Below are 25,064 nucleotides of genomic sequence, written 5' to 3' on the forward strand. Positions count from 1 at the left end.
AAAATATAAAAAATGATGGGAAAAATAAATATCATTTGTTGTATTTTGGTCATACTCGGGATGGTACCTTTTGCAAACTGTGTGAAATGCATTTAAAACTGACATCGAAGCTCTTAAAAAACAGAGGAGGGGGTATTCATATCAATGCCTTTAAAACTTTAGAAATGTTACTGTAAGATGGATTCATCTATTTAATTGGTCAGTAATTACTATTGTAGGTCTACTAAATTTATGCTGTTTATGTAATAGGATACTTAACACGGGCTTTATGGGATAATTTTACACAGAAGGATAGTTCATATTCACCATGTTATACACAACAATATTCACATTTTTAAGTTAATGGATACCAGAGACCGGAAGTTTAGGCATTATAAATCATTAAAATAGCCAAGCAAAAAGGCATCATAAGTAGCTCAAATAGGCAGGCAAAAGGCATTATAAATAGCTAAAATACGCAATAAAAGGCAATTACAAAAACCTTGCACTAGACCCACAACCTTGCACTTTTCACAAAGGGATTTTGGCAGCAAGAAAAGCTTTACATAAGTCGAATGAAAATTAAGATTTTCGACTCGATGTTGCAATTACTGTTGGAAGCAAAGAAATCTTCTTCCCAGTAGCTTTGGAAAGGGCATTTTTGTGTTTGGTTGTACTGATATGTTGCGATGTGAAATATTTAGATAGCTACAACAACGTCGCAAAGAAAACTGAAATAATGTTAGACTGGCACTCATTGTTGTCTTGCAAATAAACACAAGCGATAATTAAAACACTTACTGTTATACATTTCTGCACAGCAGCACTCATTGTTGCAAAGAGAATATGAACTGACTGAAAGATAATAATATTACATTCGGTGAAGTCACTTTCATTGTAGCGGTTATAGAAATAAATTAAAATATACCTGTAGGTAATTTTTAATAATAAATTAATAAATAATAGATAAATAATAAAAGCATTTATTTTGTAAATTAGGCATTTATATTAAAAAAAGGCAGAAAAGGGCAACAAAAAACTGTGACCTTTCAATCACAAAGGTATAATTCATACAGATTTACTTTCAAAATGAAGATATGTAACACATTTAAAATGGCATTCTGCCAAAGTTCCGGTCTCTGATGGGTACCAATGTCAACATTTAATTGACTACATTTTTCTGTGTTCCCTTTTACATAGACTACCGTCAGTTGGGGTGATTTGTCTCATATCACGGAAAAATATAAGTGGCGCAATCTCACATTTGTTCCAATGAAACAGGTTACTAATGCCTCATTCTGATATATGACAGAACAGTTTCAGTATGGAAATTTCAGATTGGACTTTATGGTTCCACAGATGGTTGTACTGGAGCTTTTGTGTTGTTGACATTTTTCAGTGAATTTCTTGTGCAGCAAACTTTCTATTGCAACAGGTGTCTGAACTTACTTCAGTAATCTGGTGAGTATTTATTTCTATTCCTCAGCACTAATGGCTTCGTTGCCAAAGCTCAGCATTGGGTAAGAACATTTTTATTCCTTAATATGTCTACTTTAAGCACCAATGAAAGTCACAATTATTAAGCCAACATTTTAGGTTATTTCGTTGAGTTTTGGGGAAATGTGCCATTTCTAACAGCGATTTGGGGTGACTTTGTCACATCAAAATGTGCTCGTTTTGCATTGAAAATGAATTTAGGTACTTTTGATTTGCATTTATAGCTATACATGAATACTAACAAGTACTGGTACTTGCTTTTTTTTTCTATATAGGTACGCCTAGGTACGTATTGATCCATCATACCACACACGTGCATGTGTCCTCAGTAGGTAGCCTGCCTTACAAAAACTACAATGAAGAAACTCTGAAGAAAGCTGTAGATGATGTCTTAATGAAGTGATTAAGACAAAGAAAAGTGGATGTGTGACAGTGACACAATGTCCACACACTATGTTACACAGTGCATGAGGGTTGGCCACTAAAGGGAAACTAAGAGGTGGAACTTAAACTGAGAGGATTCAATCCGGCATCAGAATTGGAATCCGGTGTGGCTTAGTGGATAGAGCGTCAGCATGTAGAGCTGAAAACCTGGGTTCGAATCCCGGTGCCGGAAAGAATTTTCCTCTGCTCCACCCTCCTTCATAATACTTTATGTTCGTCATAAAGATCAACCTGTGTTGATTATCATAACAATACCAATGTTAGAGATACAAGTCTAGGCCTAGCCTATTTTATATGAATATAATTTTATTGAATTCATATCAGTATCCATTTGTGGTCGATCTGTTTGATTCTATATTTCTTGAATTCTTTCATTTCCTTGTGCTTGTTTATTAAATGTTACACTTACCACTAGCAGTGAAAGTTCCTGCAGAATTACCACTACCACAATTGAGGTCTCTAACAGAGCTGAGTCGTCGTGGTCCCAAGCCAAGCACAACTTCAGTGGTTGTAAACACGTCTCCAAATGAACCATCAGGAGCCTGACATGATACCAGGTAGTTTATAGCACTGCTGCGGTTCCAGTGCACTGGGCCAATGTTGCCACCATTACCAGCAAGTTCACTATCTGCAGCCTCTAAAGCCTATAATGCGAAAATAGTTTTTCTGTTAGTTACACAGAGGAATGTGACAATTTGATGTTGTTGTTATATATCAAGTTGTTGGGAATAATCACGAACAAATGACGGGATAGGAAACTCTTCTATAGCCTATATTGGGTGATATATCCAAAGAACAAAACCTACAAGTAGACCCTATTTCTGAAACCTCAGAGAAATCGAAAACCAATATAGATAGACCTATTTCTATTGAAAAACAGAAAATTTTCTGTAAGACCTTATCACATATTGTTCATTTATGTCCGTTTTAGTGTATTTTTATATTTATTTTAGTATATTTATATATCGTAAAATGGAGTAACTTTGCACAATTTTCTAGTTAAAAATTTGTTTTGAATCTGTATGGAGTCTTTAAATGTTTAATTTTGAGATAGGCATTTATTTTATAAGTTCTAGGGGTATGCGGGAATGTATTTAGCCAGTCATATCTTCGAAAATAAAAGTCTTTTGAAATTTATAATCTGTCAAAAATTCGTGCAAAGTTTGCCACTGTTGGTGTTACATTACACCATACACGTGTTAAACAATGAAAATATACTGTTTCAGGAACAGAAAAAATGGAAACACAGATTCAAAAACTGCTATAAATAGCAACGCGGACAAAACTTTTTTGAAAAAATTACACAACATTTCAATACAAGTGGTCACATTCTTCTAAAATGTTGCTTCGAAAATATTTTAAGTTCTTTTGAATGACAAGGGATATTTATAAAGATCCGGACATAATAGCCTTAATAAAAAGTCAAAGACTACGTTGGCTTGGACACGTTCTACGGCATGATGAAGACTCTCTTCTAATAAAAACCTTTCGACTATTCTCCAAGATGTATGAGACCTCTTGGTAGACCTCGTCTCCATATAAGATAATCTTTCTACAGTGGGAGGACGATAGAAGATGCAGAGAACAGAGACAAATGGCAATATATCGTGAATGAGGCTAAAAACCTCTTAGGTTTTGAAATGCCCTAGATTGATTGATTGAATGACAAGTCAGATAACAGTACGTGAATAACTGTAAAAAAATTATACATATTATTTTGTGTAAGTTCTGGAATGGAATATAAGTAAGCCCTTTCTTAATACTTTATTGGGTGGATTTAGTCTTCTAATTACATTCTCCCATTCATATTTCATAATATCCTCCCTTTCAGTTCATTTGCAGGATTTGAATGATTTGTCACTGCCTTGATGACAGCACTGTTTGTTTTTAATCCCTAGTACATGTCCAAGCCAAACCAATTGCTGACATTTTTTGGAGCACTTCATTTGGAACTATGTCCCTCACTGATAAGCCTAGTATCTTTCTCAGCATTTCCCTTTGGCATATTTGCAGATTGTTACCAAGTTTGGCAGTGAGAGACCATGTATGACTTTAATATGTATTAAAAAGAAAAAACAAATTCAAGTAATTTAGCTACAATACAAAGTGTGAATTATAGTAAGTGTTTTTAACTTCATGGAAGGTCCTCAAATGAAAATAATGCAATTAAAATTGAAAAAAAATTTTGTTTGTGTTATTATGCAAAGTAACCTCAATTTAGCCGCAAGTTCACCTTGATTAGATTAAATTTGCCGACAAAACAGCTACACAAGCGAAACTAGAAAGTCTAAATGGATGAATAAGGAACAGATACAAGTATAACTTATCTTGAGATTGTGCACACCATCTGTGATGAAAGATAATTAATTTGATCTATAGTTCAATCAAATTATGCACACGTTCTGTTGTTAAGGTATAGAAATACCATAAACAAATTCTATGACCGCAAACAGTGGAAAAATACTGTACACATATACCATCTATTGGTGGAAGTGATGAACAGATACGGTAAACTTGGTTCACGTAAACACCCCTACACCTATATAAAAAGGTTTTCACAGATGGTGCAAAGTTACCCCATTTTACGGTACTATTTTCATTTATGTATTTGTTTTGATTTGTGCTATATATAATTGTGTATGATTTACTGGATGAATAAACTGCGAAAGTCTAAAATCTCGTATGATGAAATCATTTTGTAAAAATTAACTCATCATTATTGTGCATACGATTCTTATTACTAGAGCCCAGATGTATAGGCATTTATAATACTTAAAGTAAGCAGGCATAAAGGACAATTAAAAAAAATGAAAAGGCACAATAGGCAGGCAAAAAAGGCAATTAACTCTCGACACTTACCTGGGGTCTTTTCTGATCCCACACCATCTTTTATTGTTAATATCTACATTCATCTACTCTGAAACATTCCAGTAACCTAGATATGCTATTCTTGGTTATTTTAATTTCCTTTGCAATTAAAATGATTATTTCATACTTATTATATATTGATTTCTTTTCTTGTTTATTGCTTGGGTTCGTGGATGACCCCAGCTACAGAACACGCATTTATTTTCTACTTAGAATTATTTTGCAGTGATAGAGTTTTGTTGTAAGCAAAGTGAACAAATGAAACAAATATAGCATAAACTGCCATACAAGCCATGGGTTAAATGTTGTAGGTTCAAGAATAATTATTTGTATTTGTAAAATTAACTTTTTGTTCTTTCTACTGGAACAGGTGAAGAGATTAAATTCATTAATTAATTCATTTCTGAACTTAATAATTAACACTTGATGCACTAACAATTTCCATTTTGTGCTTCATTTTAAGGAAAGTGAATATGTTCTCTGGTAACTGAGAAAATAAGAATACAGATACAGAATAATCTGCCATGAAATTAATTAATTAATTATAATTAATTCATTCATTGTTAGAACATAGTGAGTAAATCTAGGTGCAATAAAAACTTAAATTTGCTTATACTGTAAATAAAAATGCAGTAAGGTACAAAATATCCTAATTATTAACAACAAAAATTTTTGGGGTCAAAAAGACCCCAGATAAGTAGCATGAAATTCTAGAACAGCTAAGTTGCGAGAGTTAAGAAACATAAAAAAAACTATAAATGTAAGGTAAGGAATAATATACAGTATTTTATCACTTAATTTATATGATATTCATGTAGCATATCTAGCTATTTGTTGCACATTATCACAACGTAGGTATTTGGATTTTCTGATGTTAAATTATGCCTTCTATGGAACAGATCAATTTTCAAAACAGAAAAAATCGTTGTGCTTCAACTGACGTAACTGGAACATGTTTGAGGTAAGCTAGCATAGATAGACTTCTGTCTGTATACCACAACTGTAGTATTAGTTTTCATTATATGGCAGATTTTATTTCCTGTAAGCCAGTTTTTAGAGACAATATAGTTTAGTTTGTACTTTGCACTAATGGCAACTGGCTGGACAGGAGAAGATTTTAAGCACACTGGTAATTTCGTTTATACTGTATATTGAAATAAATTCTATAAAAGATTATCCTATCTGTGGGATAGTGAACATTAAAATTGTACATAAAAAGGAAAAATTGAAGCCAATAAAATGTTGGTTGTGAAAATAACTTAAAATAGTAAATAAGTAGGCCAATGCTTTAAATTTTTTTATGATCGACCATGCCGAAATGTAGTAATTATACACCTGGTAGCAGTCCTTTAATGCATGTCATTAAGGTACACCTACTCATTAAAGTACAGGTGTTCAGCCAATGACAACTCAGCTTACAGGTGTTCAGCCAATGACAACTCAGCTTACAGGTGTTCAGCCAATGACAAGTCAGCTTTGTACCATTATAAAACCGCAAGTATCGATTATTCTCGGATATGCAATCAAAAGAGAATTAGCAAAAAGTCACGGAGGCTGGAAATCCAATACTGTCGCAGAAGGTTATGTTCTGTTACTATAATGATTAGCGTTAATTGTAAATAATATTCAAATAAATTCAATTTGTCATCTCGTTTTTCAATGTCGAATTCAATAATCAAGTTTATATCAAGTTTAATAGGATTACATCAAGGTCAATGACACTATTGTTCCTCGGAAAAAATCAATACTTTCGCGTCTGCGCACATCTCACAATTCACGACCTAGAAAAGGTCACTTCTGATCTTGTCAGATACAAATAAAATGTATACGTCTGAATAATTTCAAGTTAGAAATATGGTCGAGCATAAAAAGTTGTATGAAACTCGCCTATAATAGTAATTAAGAAGCTCGTATGAAAATTATGAAACTTGCTTGCACTCATTTCATAAACATCCATACTCGCTTCTTAATTACTATCATTATAGGCTCGTTGCATAATGTACTATTAATAGACGAAAAAGACAAAAATGGGCATTTATTCTTAAAATAGGCTTAAATGGACAAACTAGACAAAATAAACATTTATCCTATTACTCTGAAATAATCCTCTGATTGAGGTTACAACTGATATGTACATCTATTACCAGGCAGTACATCTCACTTGACGATATGTGTCAAAGGAAGAACAATTGTTTGTATGCATCTAAATTCTGATTAGTGTTATATGTAGCTAGTCGGCGATGTATACAATGGAGACAGAAATAAACTGACCAACCTACTTTATTATTTCCAGGCCTAGTTGCCTCATAAATGGTGCCTTCTTGTATCACTTGTGAGGTTCAGACCTGTCTTCGGACAGTTGACTAAACAACTACTTTGAAATACCTCGAAATGCATTTACGTCTGTATAACTTTGGTATATGTCTCATCACTGAAGTCCACGCCTGTGGAGTAACGGTTAGCGCGTCTAGCTGTGAAACCAGGTGGCCCGGGTTCGATTCCTGGTCGGGACAAGTTACCTGGTTGAGGTTTTTTTCCGGGGTTTTCCCTCAACCCAATATGAGCAAATGCTGGGTAACTTTCGGTGCTGGACCCTGGACTCATTTCACCGGCATTATCACCTTCATCTCATTCAGACGCTAAATAACCTAAGCTGTTGATAAAGCGTCGTTAAATAACCTACTAAAATAAAAAAAAAAAAACTCATCACTGAAAATATTACAGAGCACTCAAATAGACGTTCATGAAGCACACTGTTGCTGGCAGAGTCGGATATTCATAGCTCCTGAAGTCAAGTGCATGGATTGATCATGCAAATTACAGTAACCACCCACCTTTGTCATAGAAAATGTTGGAAATAATTTCAGTGTGCTGCCACACATCTTTCACATCTTTTAAGCAAATTTGTATTAACACGCATTACCTATTCTTCTTGCTGCAATTTCCCTTCTTATATTATTGTCTTTCAGTTCTTTCAACATATGCGAGTTAATCCAATACAGTTTACTTTTTTTTTAAGTTCTTCAATAAATAGAAAATGTATACGGTATTGCAAGAATATCCACTGTAAGATTTCAAAATTAATGTGCCTAATAAATAACAGCAATGTACTTTATTTCTTCAGGAATTGCAGCCATGTGATAATGTGAGTAGAGTAAATTTCTGCAATTGGGTTAGTGGTTAGTGGGGTTTAAGAAGGGTGCGTCAGCAACTATGGCTATTTGCGCCCTTAGCTAAGATTGTTCACAAAACATAAAACACAAATAATACAATAACCAGAATCCTAAAAAGAACTAAATAACGTTGTCACAGTAAAAACGAGGTACTCATGCAATTGGGTATTGTACAATGTTAACAATGGCTCTCTTGATCCACATTTAATTTTTTTTCCTGATGAAACATGGTTTTATTTATATGGTCATGTAGCGACACAAATACTACAGTGCAGAAAAGCCCGATCTTGTAGAGAAATGCCATAGCATGACCAAAAATTTGATGTATGGTGCGCAATGAATGTGTACAGACTTACAGATCTTACAGGCCCCAAGGTTCCATTTTGGGACCACTCCTAATCTTGATTATGGTGAATGACATTCCAGAAAATGTTAGTTGTGAATCTATATTATTTGCAGATGACACATCTTTTCATTCATCACATACTGATATAAAAATTTTAAATTCAATTATGAAAAAATCATAATACTGCAGTAAATTGGTTTCGAGTGAATGGTTTCAGTCTAAATTTAAATAAGACTCAAAATATAATATTTTCATTGAAAAATACATCGAATGCCAAAGCTCAGTCACAGGTAAAATTGTTAGGACTTGTATTGGATTGTAAACTAGCATGGGATGAACATATTAATTTTCAATTTTTTTCAATAGTATATTATCATATGGTATGTATATTTTGGAAAATAGCAGTAGCATATCCAAGATTCTCATTATACAAAAAAAAGTATACCAGTACACATTTTAACAGGGTCTGCATATGACACTCATTGTAGACCACTATTTATTCAAGAAAAAATTTTAACTGTCATAAATTTATATATATTTCAATGTCTAATGAAAATTAAGAAAAAACCTTAACACTTATCACCCTAAAACAGACGTTCATTACTATAATACAAGGTACAATTATTGTCTTTCATATCTAGAGTTAGATTAAGTAAGTCCAAAAAATGGTTCAATTGTATTGCTATAACAATGTTTAATAAGTTATCACAAAAGGCACATGATGCAAGTTATATATAATTTAAATCTATTTTGTATAATTGGTTAATCAACCATCCATTCTATAGTATTAGTGAATTTCTTGACTCCACTGTAAATATATTTGCTCTTCATTATTACGATTATTATTAGTATTGGTTATTGTTGTTATTATTATTACCAGTGTTGTATTTCATTTGTATTGTTGTATTCATCTGTTTTTATATTTTATGTCAAATATTATTTTATTTTATGTCTATTGCAACAAACTGTTGCTCATGACATTAATAAACGATTGATTGAATTAAAAAAAAAATATCGTGAATGCACAGAACCAGAGGGATAACATAATCACACCATTCCTAGATGAATTAACTGACATTGATTGTACACAGGCATTTTTTCAACAACCCTGCTCTATAATGCATACAGCTGATCTCTCGTTAGCATTACTTAAGAAAATATTTGAAGGTATGGCCATACCATCCTCATACGTTGGAACAATTGAGAGACAATATAAGAAGGGAAATTTCAACAATTTCAGAAGAAGAACCAATGTGTGTTCATGCAAATTTTCTTAAAAGATGTGAAAAATGTGTGGTGGCACAAGGACATCGTTTCAAAGATCTTCTATAATAAAGATAGGTAGTTATTGTAATTTGTAATTTGCATGAGCAATTTACTTGACTCAGGGGCCTATGAATATCTGACTCTATCAGCAACATGTGCGGCTGCACATTGATGGATAAACGTCTATCTAGAGACTTTGTATTAGCCTATAGAGAACTATATTTCTTCAACTGAAATACCGTACATATATTAACGTTAAATTTATTTATTTCTTAAATTCTAACAAATCCACCAAAATATGAATTACAATTGAAGATATTTTAACAGACTGGAGACCAATCAAGATGTAGATCTGGCTTATCACCTTTCCTGTTTATTATGAATATATGCACTTATCAATAAATGGAAACAAACACCTCATGGCAGTATACAAATAAACAGAAATAATACAATTGATGTTTTACTTTTTGAGAATTATCTAGTGTTATTGGTACCTTTCAGAAGATGACTTACGAAGCTCAGTTTATAATCTTGATAAAATGAGTAGATAATAAAATATGAAAATTTAATCTGAAAAACTAAAATCATGGCATTTTGTGATAAAGAACCCACCCGAAGCAAAATTTTTATCCAGACAACAAAATTCTGGAGAGGGTGAATGAATTTAATCATTTGGAATATAATCTAGACTTTAAAGGTAGAGCCATTAAAAAATACACAAAAACAATGGGTATTATCTACAATGTAGGTCTACTGAAGCCTTCAGAGGCCAAAAATTAATACACTCGCTTAAGCCTCTTGCGAGACCTGTCCTCTTATGCCCGGTTCACACGAGCGGAATGTCTGCGGAATGGCAGTCGCACGGCGGCCGCACCATTCTGAGGCCACACAAGCGGATAAAAGACAGACGGAAGGATTTGAGGTGGACAGTCGCCACAGATGCTTATCACCGTGCAGTACTAGTGTAGCATACTTCGAAATGCAATTACTATTGATAAGAAAAGTAAGTTTTGGTTTTTATAGGTTTTCATTTTATTATTAATGATATAATTCATTTTATTGAATAGATGAAGACATTGAGTACATCCAATAGTCAACAGTCCTTTATTACAAGGAACTTTTCATGTGTTCTTTAACTAGTTGCGCAAAGAGGAATCAGTTTATTTTAATTAACTTCAAAATGACATTTCCCAGCTTCGATGAATGTTATTGTATCATACTCTGAAAAATGCCTTCAGAAAGAATATATTAACATATGACTGGCTATACCTCCAATATAATGCTTTCTATAACATGTATGGTAAATTAATGCGAATAGTTGTATGCATTTAATTGTTGAAATGAATGAGTAATAAGTGTATTTAATTTCGTATTCACTTTGGAGAAAATATATTACTGTACGTATATTACCGGTACTTTAGTAGAAGGGGATTAGAAGGAATTATCAATAACAAATAGAGTTTACTGGAATGAAATATGTTAAGGTTACCGTTTGTTTTATTTTCAGAAACTGAAATGTTATCAGTTATCACTTTTTATTAAAAAGTACATAGAGAAATTAATGAAGTAAAAGGTAAATGTCATAAATTAAAATAATTTATGTATTACTGTATAGGCTTATGCGAGAAATATTTGACAAGGACTATTTATTAACACATTTCCTTTCTGCGTCAGAATGTTCCATGAAAGTGAGAAACAGTGCACAACAAATTTCATACCATGCTGAACATTTTTTGTTTCTGTCCTTGTACTCTTCATTTTGAATGTCCTAAATATATAGCCTTTTCTCATTCTCGATCACCTCAACGTCAACTTTCTCTACATCTATATCACTCATCGAAACAATCACAATGTGTAATGCACCACTAAAAGTTAAAAAAAATTACAACAGCCAGTACTAAAATACAGTGTGATATGTCGACTGTGACTCAAGCAGATGTTACAGGGTTTTTCTTGGGGTACTCCCATTTCCTTCTAACATTCCACCAACACTCTCCACTTTCCCCTCATCTATCATCTGCAATAGTAAAAGGACTTACGGATTTCCGATGCTGATATAGGAAGGGTTTGGGGCTCAGATAGGATGCCTATCTGTCAGCCGACGATGACAGGAAGGGCTTGGGACTCCAGCCCTGAGATTTATCAGGCTACTTGTCTGTGAAATGGGACCTAGCTCTATTAGGGACTGATGCAGGATGGCCCACCTGTCAGCATCAGATTCACGAATGTCACTCAGGTCACCTGTCAGATTTGGACAATCGTCGCATATAGGCCTATAGACACACAAAGGGCCAAAGCATGCCTGCTCTCGTAAAAGCCAAGATATGTCGTCTGGACACTCGCTGCCCAACTGTCGCATCCGCTCGTGTGATTGATACAATATAATTCAATAGCCCATAGCGAACTTGCGGCCACCGTGCGGAGTCCGTTCCGCTATGGGCGATGCGGCTGGCATGCGGAGACGTTCCGCTGCCGCAGTCTGTCCGTCCTGTGTGAACTGCTACATTTAAATTAATGTGTCATAGAAAATGGTGCGGCCGCCGCGCGGCTGCCGTTCCGCAGACATTCTGCTCGTGTGAACTGGAATTATAGGCTTATGTAACAGAAGCTTGGACTTAAAAAGATAGGATATAAGCAGAATGACAGCTTTTGGAATGAGTTTCATCAGAAAGATTGAAGGTCACACAAAATTTGATCATAGAAGAAATGAGCATATCATGATGGAACTTAACATCAAACCTGTAAAGAACACATGGAGTGCAGTAGCTCAGTGAGACTATGAATCATGTCCCCACTATTTTCTTTATAAGTTACTCTGACCATGTACAGGGTGTCTTAAAAAATCGATAAAATTTCTGGAATGTTCCTCAACTTAAAAAAAAGCACACAAAAGCAGAAGGTTTCAATCTTCGAACTCATGTGGTTCTTGAGATATCAAACATAATTTGTGATTAGGCAGTGTGTTGGTGTACGTCATACGTACATTATACCCCTGATCACAACAGATTCCTCATCCCTATGTTAAAATCGGTAGCATTTTGAAGAAAACAACCGCCAGGATCGCCAGGATCGCCACCCATCCGTTGTAAATGAACACGAGATGGCAGTACAATTGAATCGGTCGGAGCTAAAAGGAACTAAGTCAAAATATGCAGTATTGAGTTATGCGACAATTTGAACAACAGATGTCATGCGCATCAAACGGTGGAACAAGCAACTAAGACCTTTAAATATTCTTTTGTCTTCTATAACATAAAAATATATACATTTGTGTTATTAGTGGAATGTTTTTTGCGTTTCCTGAAAAGTTGTGAAAAGTGACTCACTTTCTTTTAGCTCCAACTGATTCAATTGCTAATGCAATTCAAATGGGAATTATGGGAGTCACTCCTTATGTAACAACTAGATGGCAGCATAGTAAACCTGACAAAAGTTGTAACCGTCAAAGCCTATAAGGTTGAGCAATCTGTTACATAGCTCCGAACTGTTAAACTTCTGACTTGCTGCACAATCAGGGAACAGCTCTCCATATCTGCGTAATCACTCTTAAGTTAGATTGGGTTTGCATAGTTTTACTTATTAAAAAAATTGAAAATTTTTTGAGCGAAAATAAACAAAACATAGGGAATGTCTTTCCTACAAATAACACATACTCTTTACCCTTCTTTCGACCTTTCAAACACTGTTTAACTTTCATTATTGGGACCAGGGTTTAACAAATTCATAGAACGAAAACTTGAAAAATATTTGAAATAGGGATGAGGCATTTTCACTGGCATATTTCTTAACCTTGTGGTTATTATTACAATTGAAGGGTTTTTTTAAAAAAGAACCGTAGTTTAAAAAAAAAAATGAAAATTTTAGATGATAATAATAAGCATGTGGTGAGGATATTGTAGCGACCATCTACTGAATTATTTGTTACTTATGGCTTTTAAGGAACCTGGAGGTTCATTCCTGCCCTCACATAAGCAAGCCATTGGTCCCTATCCTGAGTAAGATTAATCCACTTTCTACAATCATATCTCATCTCCCTCACATCCATTTTAATATTATTCTCCCACTTATATCTCGGTCTCCCCAAAGGTCTTTTTCCCACCGGCCTCCCAACTAACACTCTACATGCAGTTCTTGATTCGTCCATATGTGCTACATGCCCTGCCCATCTCAAACATTGGGATTTAACGTTCCTAATTATGTCAGGTGAAGAATACAACGCGTGCAGTTCTGCGTTATGTAACTTTCTCCATTCTCCTGTAACTTCATCTCTCTTAGCCCCAAATATTTTCCTAAGCACCTTATTCTCAAAAACCCTTAACCTCTGTTCCTCTCTCAAAGTGAGAGTCCAAGTTTCACAACCACCTGTTATACTGAATTATTTGTTAGTGGAAAAAAAAAAAAACCTTAGTCTTATGTTATAGGAGTGGAAATTTTCAATGGTTTTCATAAAACAACAATAGTCCAAAGACTTTTTGTGAACACAGCCATTGACCAGGTTGATGGTGGCATTTACAAATATCCCATTCATATCATCTTGAAACATTTATGCATACAATTTTAAACCGTAATAGACTGGCAGTATTGCTTCTTATGTACACAGCAAAAGTCATCTAAAAAAAAAAAAACTTTAACACGCGAATTGTTGTATTAGTTATGGAGTCATCTTTAGGTGCAGAAGTAACCCCATGGAAGAAACGTAAACAACGAAAAGAGAATAAATAGGATGTAATAAAGAAAAAGAAGATTAAAGGAGAGGCACATTTCAGCCACAACAGAGAATTTTTTTCTTAAAACAACAACTTTCCACAGTTACCTATATTTACATGTATATTTCTATGAGGCAATTTAAGTTATAAATGTACTTCAGTTTCCCGAAGTTTTTGTAACACCTTAAGAAATGACATGATTAATAATTTTTTTTCCAAAAAAACCCCTTCAATTACTTCGATGGTCTATTTTTGAGACACTCCATATATTACCAATATAGAATCCTGTCTTCAATATCAAAGGAAAATATCATTTACATATAACTAATCGTGTAAATGAGGCCCACAGATTTATTCTCTAGTCCAACGAAAGTCGGTTTCTTCCGAGGTTTTCCCCAGCCATGGGACTGATGCAGGATGGTCTATAGAGAGTCCTCGGCCTCACTTCATTTAACCCCCTTTGGTCTGATTACCTAGTTGGGGGTTTTCCGAGGTTTTTCCCAACTGCCAAGTAATCTTTTGGCGAATTCTCGGGCCTCACCTCATCTCACTACATCTCGCCAAAATATTGTGGAAAATTGCAAAATTGTAAAACTGTAAAAATTGTAAAATATTGTAAAAATAATTGTAATTGTAATATTGTAAAATTTTAACTTGTTCCACATCTTAAAACTTCATTGCTAATGTAAGATTTATGGAATATAATAAATGAAATGAAAATGAAAAAAAAAAAAAAAAAAAAAAAATCTTTCCGTCCAAAAATCCATCATCCTATTCCAGGACTGAGTTGAAATGCAAGCATAGTGACCACTAAATCATCAGATATGCTTTTATTTATAATTATCACAGCTCTATTATTTTAAAATAATTACTTAGCAAGTAGATTTGAGCCGTTCAGAGCAAAAGTGGTGTAAGTCAGGAATGGGTAATGAGGTTTAAAGTAAAAATTCTGTAAAATACAGTGCAAAGTAGCAATTAATATGTCATTCTTGCTTTCACTGACTACTAATAGTTTAAATAAATTGAATATTAATTGCTACTTTGCTCTGTATTTTACAGAATGTTTACTTTAACCCTCATTACCCATTTTTGACTTACACCACTTCTGCTCTGAACAGCTCATTTATATCAATATGTGAAGGCGGTACAATGGTCAATGTTAAATACACGTACCTGCCCTAAAATAATCGATTTTATTAGGATATATGTGATTACTTGATACAGTGAACGAATCATTTACATTTCAGATTGATTATTAATTCTTTATGTAGACGAACCACTTCAAAAACTCATCTTTGTAAACCTGTGTGCAAGGGAAATGAGATTTTCTTGTGCTCATCTCTCAAAATCCACCATCGCTTCGCATGTTTGAATAAGATCTTGTACCTGTACTGCCAGAGCTGTGCTGTGGAGGTTTCCAAAGCTGCCATCAGGATATTGCTGCTCTGCCAGACCTACACTCGGCTTCTTTACATAGTGGTCCAGATTTCAGTTTCGGTGGTCACGAACAATGCAGTTGAGAGCGAGCAATACCATAGACAGTGTATCTGTAAATCACATCATAATCAATCAGAATGAAACAAATAAATCTGAAATCTGATCTAAAATTGAATTACAAATACCATATTTCTGTATAGACTGTATATAGTGTACGGAATATAATGGCCGAATTTTGAATACCTTTGAAATTAATCAGACTATGTAAGATATGTATGGAAGATACGGTAAGCAAAGTAGTAACAAATGGAATTATATCAGAAGAATTCGTAAATCAAACAGGATTAAAACAAGGTGACACTCTCTTGCCAATCTTATTTAATATAGCATTAGAGAAGATAATACGACAGACTTAATACCAGCTGGAATAAACCTGGGTGGACAACACAAAATTTTTGCATAGGCTATGCTGATGATTTATTATTAATAGGAAGAAATGAGCTTCAAATAAGACAGCTATTTATTGAATTAATGGAAAAAGCACAAAACATTGGATTAAATATTAACGAGAGTAATACAAAATAGCCTATATGGTAATCACTAGAACAAAAAGGATTCCAATAGCTTTAAAATAAAAAATTATACTTTTGAAATAGTCAATCAGTTCAAATATCTTGGTGTTTTGATAGACAATTCTAATAACAGAAAACATGAAACACTTAACAGACTACAGAATGCAAATTTTTATGCTGAAGGCCACTGGGAAGACCTCGAAGTAGATGGAAAGATGAAATTCAGAAGGAATGTATGGAAATGGGAATTACGGTACCAACTGGGAGGAACTAGCAAAAGACAGAACAGAGTGGAAGCGTTTTGTGAAATCGAAATGGAGCCGACATGCGCCATAATGTCCTTTGATTGATTGATTGATTGGTATTTCTGTATAAGCCTTGCATGGAAGCACTGAGTGATCCATATAAACCTTTACCATTTTGATTAGTTATATCTTCCTTGTGGAATTCAATGTAATCTTTAAATAATTTATTGAATTTTATTATCACAGTGACTACGAGAATCAGTACAAGTGGTCATGACTGAAATAATACGACTGCCGACTTCCATTATTGTTGAGAAGTGTATTTAGTGAGAAGTTAGCAAACATACAGTATTCTTTTGTGCAGCATGTTGTTTTGGATAAAACCTACCGGTACTGTATTACAAGTTCCTTGATCACAAAGCAAAAGACATTTCGAATAGAGTTTCCTGTCCGTGATATTCCAAACAAGTCAACAATTCTATCGTCTCCTCAGCGATAGTGGTGAATACAGAACAGCAATGCCTCAAAATCATGTGCTGCATGATGATCGATAACATTTAATGTACTTACCATAGAAATCTTTATCCCAATTAAGCCAGAAATAGGATAGCCTACCCATGTGGCAAGTATCAGAGAGTATAGAGGATTCCACGTTAAGAAAAAAGCATTGAGCATATGGGGGCTGTTCCATCAATTATTTATAAGTCATTTCTTCAGAACTGGGAATTAATATGATACGTCATAACACACAAACAACCAGCCCCCACCATAAAGCAACATACCCCCACCCCTACAATCGACAAATGCACATCGCAGAATTCAAGATCACCAGTAGTTCAGGAGACACTGAAGAAGACGTGACATCATGTCGAAACGGGCCGTCTGTCGAAGGAATATACCTTTTTTAAAATTTTAACACTTTTTAACGTATGACTAAGTAATTTTATGTTTCTAACAAACAAAGTGTTAACGTGAACTTTAATCAATGGGAATTAATTAGTTTCCTGTAATCCATAGAACATAATTTCATTGAGAACTAGAGCGATTTCATGTGCTAAAATATTGTTACACCTCTAAAATTATCATAAGTTATATTTAATTTACGAATAACGGGGTAACAGCTAAATTGGTGGAATAGCCTTCCACTTTTTTCCAAACATTCCGCTGAGGAATTTAACAGACAAGTAGGGGTGGTAGAGTTGAGGCTAAGATTTCACACTGTTAGAACATATACAACATTGTCTGGGTTTATTATATAAAATATCGGTACACAAAATTTAACTGTCAGAAGACAACAAAGACATTAGGTATGTAACTTAACTTCTTGTTTGATTATAGTGTGAAGTTAATAACGGAAAACGTGTGCTGCACATAATCTAAAATCAGTATTATAACCCTTCTTAAGGGGACACTCTGCCATTATAAGAAACTTTTTTCCTATCGTTCCGATTTCAATCAAATATTCACAGTATGTTTGGCTATGCATTGTAAGTATATGCACAAGATTTCAATTTCATTGCATACATACTTTTTGAAAAAAAAAAAAAAAAATTGAACACATAAGTTACTTTTGGGTCAAAAATTTAAATTAATTTTACAAAGTTGTAATATGTTATACAGAAACGGCAGGAGAATAATGCCTAGCATCAATTTTGTCTTACTATTATTATTTTAAAAACTATATAATTAGGCCTAATTTTTAAATTTGTAATTTAAAATTAAATAAAAATTGTTTAAAAAATCATAAAATTGTTCAAAATCAAAATTTGGCAAAACCCATACTAGGCCATGTTTATGGGCAATGTATCTACCAACTGTAAAAATTTCAAGAACATTGGATTATATTTACTATAAAAAGTACATGCCAGAATGATGAAAAAAAAGTTACGGAAAATTAGTTTTAAAGTTTATTGTATATATTACATGCTAATAATTGACACTCACCAATCAGAAGTCACCAGAACCATAAGTTTTTCCTTCCTTCTGCTTCAAAATGCTCTCCCTGTGAATTCTGGCAACCCTTTCCTACTGTCTTCTGTGTTTCTCAATCTCCAAATAATGTCGAACACTTTGTTTGTGGCAGCAACTGTCTCATTGTTTGCAAATTTTCTTTTTTATTTCTGACACAGGTTGTGTTGGTGTCCTGGAGAGTTCTGTTTGGTATGACCCCTGGTTGAACTATGCAACTGTTTCAATTACTGCCAGATGTACCTTTTGTTTGGACACAAAATTTTGTTTTGGGCACTTTGTCCACATGACACTATGCAAACTCTCATTTGCATTTTGTGTCATTTCTCCTGTACATCTGGCTAAAATGGTATCTGATGACAATCTCTGGTATACAGGTAGTATTTTAGCCACACAAGTGTCATTAAGGGGAGTACTGACCATTTCTTTATGGGAATTGGGTTTTTCTCCCTTCCCTTTGGCTTTATTGTAGAGGCACCAAGAGTTCACTCCTTTAGGGCACTTATCATGTTCTGGCTTGGAATCTGAGTTTCTACAATGGTACAGAGTGGCCAACACAGCAGTCTTTATGTTTACAACATCAGGAATATTGGATACAATAGCCCCCCCCCCCCCATAACAGTGTCCTAGCTTCACTATTGTAGTGTCTTTCAAGTTGCCCCGAGTGTTGCCTCCCAAATTTATACCCATTGTCTTCCATTTTTTTATTTCACTTCTTACGCCTGAACCTAACCTCTTAGAAACATGGTTCAGGCACTCTTCTTTGATGATGGCATATGAATTGCTGTATACATTTAGTTTCTGGAGATGGTTGACAGTCTTGGAGTCACCATCTGACAAAAATGTAGTGTATTGGAAACTCAGTTTCTCCGATCTTTTCCAGAGCCTCTCTCCAGCCTCAACCTCCAATGCTGGAGATGATCCTAAATAATTCCTGTCACATTTTCATTTGTGCCCAATATACCAAAAATGGAATTTTGGACTCTCACTGCCAAGACTTTTTGCTGTCAAAATCATGTATGGCAGTAAGCTTATTTGGAGAGAATCCCAAAATCTATTACGAGGCCTGTCAGAATATCTATAACACAGCATATCCCATAATTATTTGTAAATTCTCTCTTCATCCAACTCTCATCGAAAGTTACACCAATATAAATTATTTATTTTCCTACAATTTCAGGGTCTTATTTATAGTGTGCCCATTTTACTTTTTCTCTAGCGCTATTACAAACATTCTCTTGAAATGTTTCCGCTTCTTTAGAAATAACCAATAAATGGCTATAATATGTTCATCCCTAAACTAAAATGTTCAATGGCAGCTTGTCCCTTTGCAAAAGTTGTGAATGTCTGTACAATTTTTCTATTGACATCAAACGATGGTTTACCCCTATGTTTATTTTCAGTTATTTTTGGACTGGAATAAATGAGGTACAACATACAACCACAACTCTGACACTTCACTATTACTTTGGTGCAAAACCCATGCTTTTCCCTGGTTTGTCACAGTTACTGCATAACACATTAGAAAATAGGGAATTCAGAGAGAGTGAGTGATTGAAGATATAGTCCACGTTGTCTGACACTGAATTATACTTTAGGCCTACCGGTACTTCAACATTTTCTGTAGTAGGTTCCAACTTCTTACTGCTTGTTGTCTGCATAAACAGATTACTAGTAGAAGCAGGATTTGGAGAAGTTTCTCGGGTGGAACTATTTTTTGCCCACCTGACAGCAATAAAACTGCAGATTTGGCTTTTGCCTTTTTAGAATTGAATCAATTTCCCATCACAGAAATTGATGAATCTTCCTTTTGGTATGGCCAGTATAGAGAATTAAAAAGAAACACTTCTAGTTTACCTTAGTTTTGTAGTATGGAGTAGTAGAAACTCAATGTGATCACTGAGAGAGCTGTGGTACCACCCAACCCGCCTTAAATAGGTACCTTACTTATACAGGGTGTTTCAAAAATACAGGGCATAATTTCAGGTATGTATTTCCCACAAGTAGACAATCAAAATAGTTCATTACAACATGTGTTCGGAAATGCTTCATTTCCGAATTATGGCCTTCACAACATTGAAATTCACCGGAACGTTTTTCTTTCCGCAGGTCGTTGTCATTACAGAAGATGTTCAAAATGTCCACCTCCTGCTTGAATACAGACCTCACATCGATGTCGCAGTCTAGCTGGAAGTCATTGTGCAAAATGTTAACCCTTATGGCATGGATGTCGGAGAGCTTGGTGTATCTGAGAGACCAACAAAATAAGCCTCACTGGCTTCTTGGAACACCATGATAGCTAATCCCTGGAAGTGAAACTCTATCGTTAAGTCCTACGCAACAGAAAAAACACAACTTGAATTTATCAATGATGAGATCATCTAGCATCCTTGTATTTGAATGTACAGCAATCTATCTGTAGGCATATCATATTTTGTTAAAAAAAAATTGTGGGTTTTGATATGAAGTGTCTGATCATAAGAGATATTTTCACTTTTCTTAAATTAGTGGCCTCTGATGCACTTGTCCTGCTGTATGTCGTGCAAAATGGTAACCATCATGGCCTGGATGGTGTATTCGAAAAACCAGCATCCTATGACACACCTTGGGCAATGATTGTGTTGATAAATTGGTCTACACAACTCGCTTTATATGGCTGAATGACAAACAGTCAATTAACCACAGTTAGTGGGGGGGGGGGAGGAAATTACTTATGAATTGCTTACATTTAGAGAATCACCTTTCCAAATGTCGTTTATTCCTGTTTGCATTGTCTGGCAATGGTAACTCCATTCTGTCTCAGCCATATCAACAAAGTTCACATTTAAACATAAATAATGCAACTTAACATCAAAGTTCATTACTCAGATTCTACAGAAATTATATTTACCATTAACTGATCTCATCTCCTTTTGTGTGTGTGTGTCTAATGCTCTGGATTTAACAATGAAGTCATCATCCTTCTTGCTTCCCAATATTTTGATGGAAGGTCCATAAATGTCCTAAGAGTTTCACAATTAGCCAGGTGCTCCATCTCCATGTCCTCTTCTCTGGTGCACAGTAAGCATTTAGGTGAATTCAGTACTCCAATACGATGAAGGTGTTTACTGAGGCAATCATGACCAGTAATCAATCTAAACATGGCCACGGCAGATTTTCGAGGTAGATCAGGAATTAGTTTTGGATCTTTGAATGATTCTTTCCATTTTGAATTTTGATGTTTTGCCTGTTCGCTGTAACTTATTCTTTTTAGGACTCGCTTTATTGATTCATATGGGAACTTGAAATTTGTTTTTAAGTTGATATAAGTTCCTTTCTTTGCTAACATATCTGCTTTCTCATTACCGTTCAGTCCGCAGTGGGCCGGGATCCATTGGAAGACCACTTTTTTATTTAGCATTTGAATTTGTTTTACCATGCAATGAATTTCTTTTACTTTTTCCATTTTAGGGGATGTAGTTGAGCTGATGGACTGGATTGCAGCTTTGGAGTCAGACAGGATGACTATGTTTTTGCATTGGTTTAGCCAAACAAATACATTTTGAAGTGATGTATAAATGGCTTCAACTTCGCCATCAAAATTTGTTGTGTACTTGCCAACATTTTTATAAAGGGTCTCCTTTTGTTGTGGGTTTCTATTCTGCAATTTTATTGTGGTAGAAAGCATTGTCCATAATAATAATAATCGAAGGATCTAAATTTCTCAACCCAACAATAAGCTACCTCTCCACCCACTTCTGGAATGTATTCATGGCACCATAGTAATCTTGGCCAGTCTTCAAATTGGATGCAAAAAGTTAAATCTGCATCTATAAAAGACACAATATATTTAGATTCTAGATAGAACATATAATAAAAGTTACTACACCATATATAGTTTAATAGTATTGTAGTTACACTACCAGGTTCCATCTTGTACAATGACCAGTCTTTCTCCCACAGCAGGTCAATGCATAACTCCTTGAACCTTACCACCAATGATGATGGTTTGCTCCATGAATGTGTTGCACAGTCTATGAAATATACATGGAATTAATAATGTTACAACATTTATTCCCTTTACTATCTTAAAATCTTGTAATAAAGCCTGCCATTCATAAAAATCCACGTTTCATCCAGAAAAACAACAGACTTTGGACCCTCACTTTTCATATTTCTCACATATTCTCTTAAAATTAATATTTTTACTTTCTCTTACTCTTACTCTCAATTTAAACCACATTTCCTTCAAAATTGTCCTTAATGACGAACGTGATCCTTCAAATGAAGTATGTATCATAGTTTCCTGTTACATGGCCCAGTACCAGCATGGCTGTTACTATTTTTCCTGAACAGGAATGAAAATAGTACCGGTAGTGATAAATAAGAAGTAATTATAAGAGTAAAGTCTACAGTCTTTTAACTTATTAAAATTATAAAAAAAAAATGTTACTGCCATAATTTTCTTCATCTCGATTCGGTCTATCATATACAAATCTTGCAATGACTTCCTTGGAAAAATTATCTGATGCACATAAGCCCACCATTCGTCCCTATCCTGAAAATATTAATCCAGTCCCTAGCATCATATTCCACCTCCCTCAAAATATTATCCTCCCATCTACGTCTCGGCCTCTCCAAAGGTCTTCAAACTAACAACTCTATATGCATTTATGGACTCACTCACTCGTGCTACATACCCTGCCCACATCAAACGTCTGGATTTAATAATGTTAGGTGAAGAAGACAATGCTTGCAGTTGTGCGTTGTGTAACTTTCTCCATTTTCCTGTAACTTCATCCCTCTTAGTTCCAAATATTTTCCTAAGAACCTTACACTCTAACACCCTTAACCTCTGTTCCCCTCTCAAAGTGAGAGTCCAATTTAATGCTTCTTATACATACATGCCTGTGGTGTACCTATATCTGGAACAAGTAAACATATAATATGCTCCTTTTTAATTATTCCTATAGCCTTAAAGATTATGGTAATACACTGAAGTACTTGGGACAATAATAAAAATATTCTTCTGCGTTAATGAATACTTTTTTTTTTTACTTAATTTCTAACAAGAATATTTTTGTACGTACGAAAGGTTATCAGTGATGGGACTTCACTTTATTTGGGACTTGTATATCTAAGTAAGCTTAAAATTTTTCAAAATTCAGTTGCATGTAAACTCAACCACATGCATTAGTTTATAATGAAGTTGCATTAGATTAGGTTACAGAAAAGTCTTCGTATGCTAAATTATGTGTAAATATTTTTTAACACACTATCATGGATGCAACCTTATGGAATAAGATCTGTACTGATCCTGTCAAATATTATCTATAAAAACAGGTAGGCCTACTTACAAGAGATTTGCAATTCTTACCATTAGAACCGCTTTGGTTTGACAGATATCTTCCTATTCTGCTTCAGCCTTCAATTGTCTGTACATATTAACCACTGCTTATTGTAAGCTGCTCTGTAACGAAAGCCTTTTCTTTCTTGATGTAGGCCTATAAGTTCTTTAGACTCTTTCCTTCTGGACATGTTATAACCTTAAAATAAAATGGTTATTGCATTTTAAAATATGAACTACACATTAACCTAACTTCAACCTTGATTTTATTCACTTTCATTAGACTAAATATTTGTAAGGTTATGTAAAATTATATTACGTAATTCTCCAAAATAACTACACCATAGGAGACACTATTTTCTTTTGTTCCATTGACTTCTGTGAGATGATACTAGTAACACATGGTTTTAGTTTGGAGCTATAAATACTTTCAACATAAAAGTCATTTGATACCTGTATATTCTAATGGATAGTTGGAAGTTGTTATTACAGCAAACTAATAAACCACGTGTTTACCACTATATACATCTCTCATAAGCCAGTGAAACATGCCTTCTTTGATGTAGCTTCTATGGAGAATACCTTATATTATGATAAAAATGTAATTGTTATATGAATAGTGTTTTAAAGTTAAAATAATGCTCTTACCTCAGCAGAATCATATGTATCGGCCTACTGTAGAGGCCTACACTCATGTATTTATCTTAATTTGGAGTCTCGCCTAGTGATGAAATGTGAAGTCCATACGACGTTCTTTCGTACTGCAGAAGTTGTCATTTGGTGTTACACCCCTCCATCTTGGACATCATACACTTTTCTATTGACAGTATTGCAAGAGCAGTGAGGCGATCCTGGGACATAGTGTTCCTTAAAAACGTTTTTCTGCGTTTCAAGGAAGAAAAACATATTTCTGGCTCAGCAGTGGTCATTGGTGTTGTAACCAAAATATTTAACAACTTCGATTGAACAGCCATCTATATTTCGGAAGTCAGGTCTTCTGTATAGAAATCCAACTTATATCTGAAACACTCTTTGTTCAGTATAGTATAGCTGTTGACAGGAATTTTTACTGGTAGATGGCAGCAGCAGTCGGACACTTGAATTACCAAATACATTGTACATAGTTCCGAATTCTTCCACAAACAAGCATTCTTTCGTTACGCTTTACTTTTGCAATCTCCTAGCTGTGTTGTGCTGAAGCTGACTACAGCACTTTCCCGCGTAAAAATAGCCAATC

At 34.5% G+C, this 25,064-nt stretch overlaps 1 long non-coding RNA gene across 3 annotated transcripts in view; it reads right to left on the reverse strand.

Annotated features, from left to right (window-relative positions):
• Positions 1–24,742, reverse strand: part of LOC138705154 (uncharacterized) — a 59,205-nt gene extending 34,463 nt beyond the window's left edge. Inside the window, exons 1-5 of one of the 3 annotated variants that reach the window (XR_011333643.1) lie at positions 24,476–24,742; positions 22,404–24,026; positions 21,392–22,310; positions 15,666–15,826; positions 2,330–2,564 (exon numbers count right to left, since the gene is read on the reverse strand). This is a non-coding gene — a long non-coding RNA (uncharacterized lncRNA). Of the gene's footprint in view, positions 1–2,329; positions 2,565–15,665; positions 15,827–18,477; positions 21,177–21,227; positions 21,313–21,391; positions 22,311–22,403; positions 24,027–24,475 lie in introns of those variants that run through there. The other 2 variants (XR_011333644.1, XR_011333642.1) reach the window with 2 other exon arrangements.
• Positions 24,743–25,064: the final 322 nt, after the last annotated feature.

This window comes from Periplaneta americana, chromosome 8 (genome assembly GCF_040183065.1).
Source record: "Periplaneta americana isolate PAMFEO1 chromosome 8, P.americana_PAMFEO1_priV1, whole genome shotgun sequence".
In the NCBI taxonomy this organism is placed as follows: Eukaryota; Metazoa; Arthropoda; class Insecta; order Blattodea; family Blattidae; genus Periplaneta; species Periplaneta americana.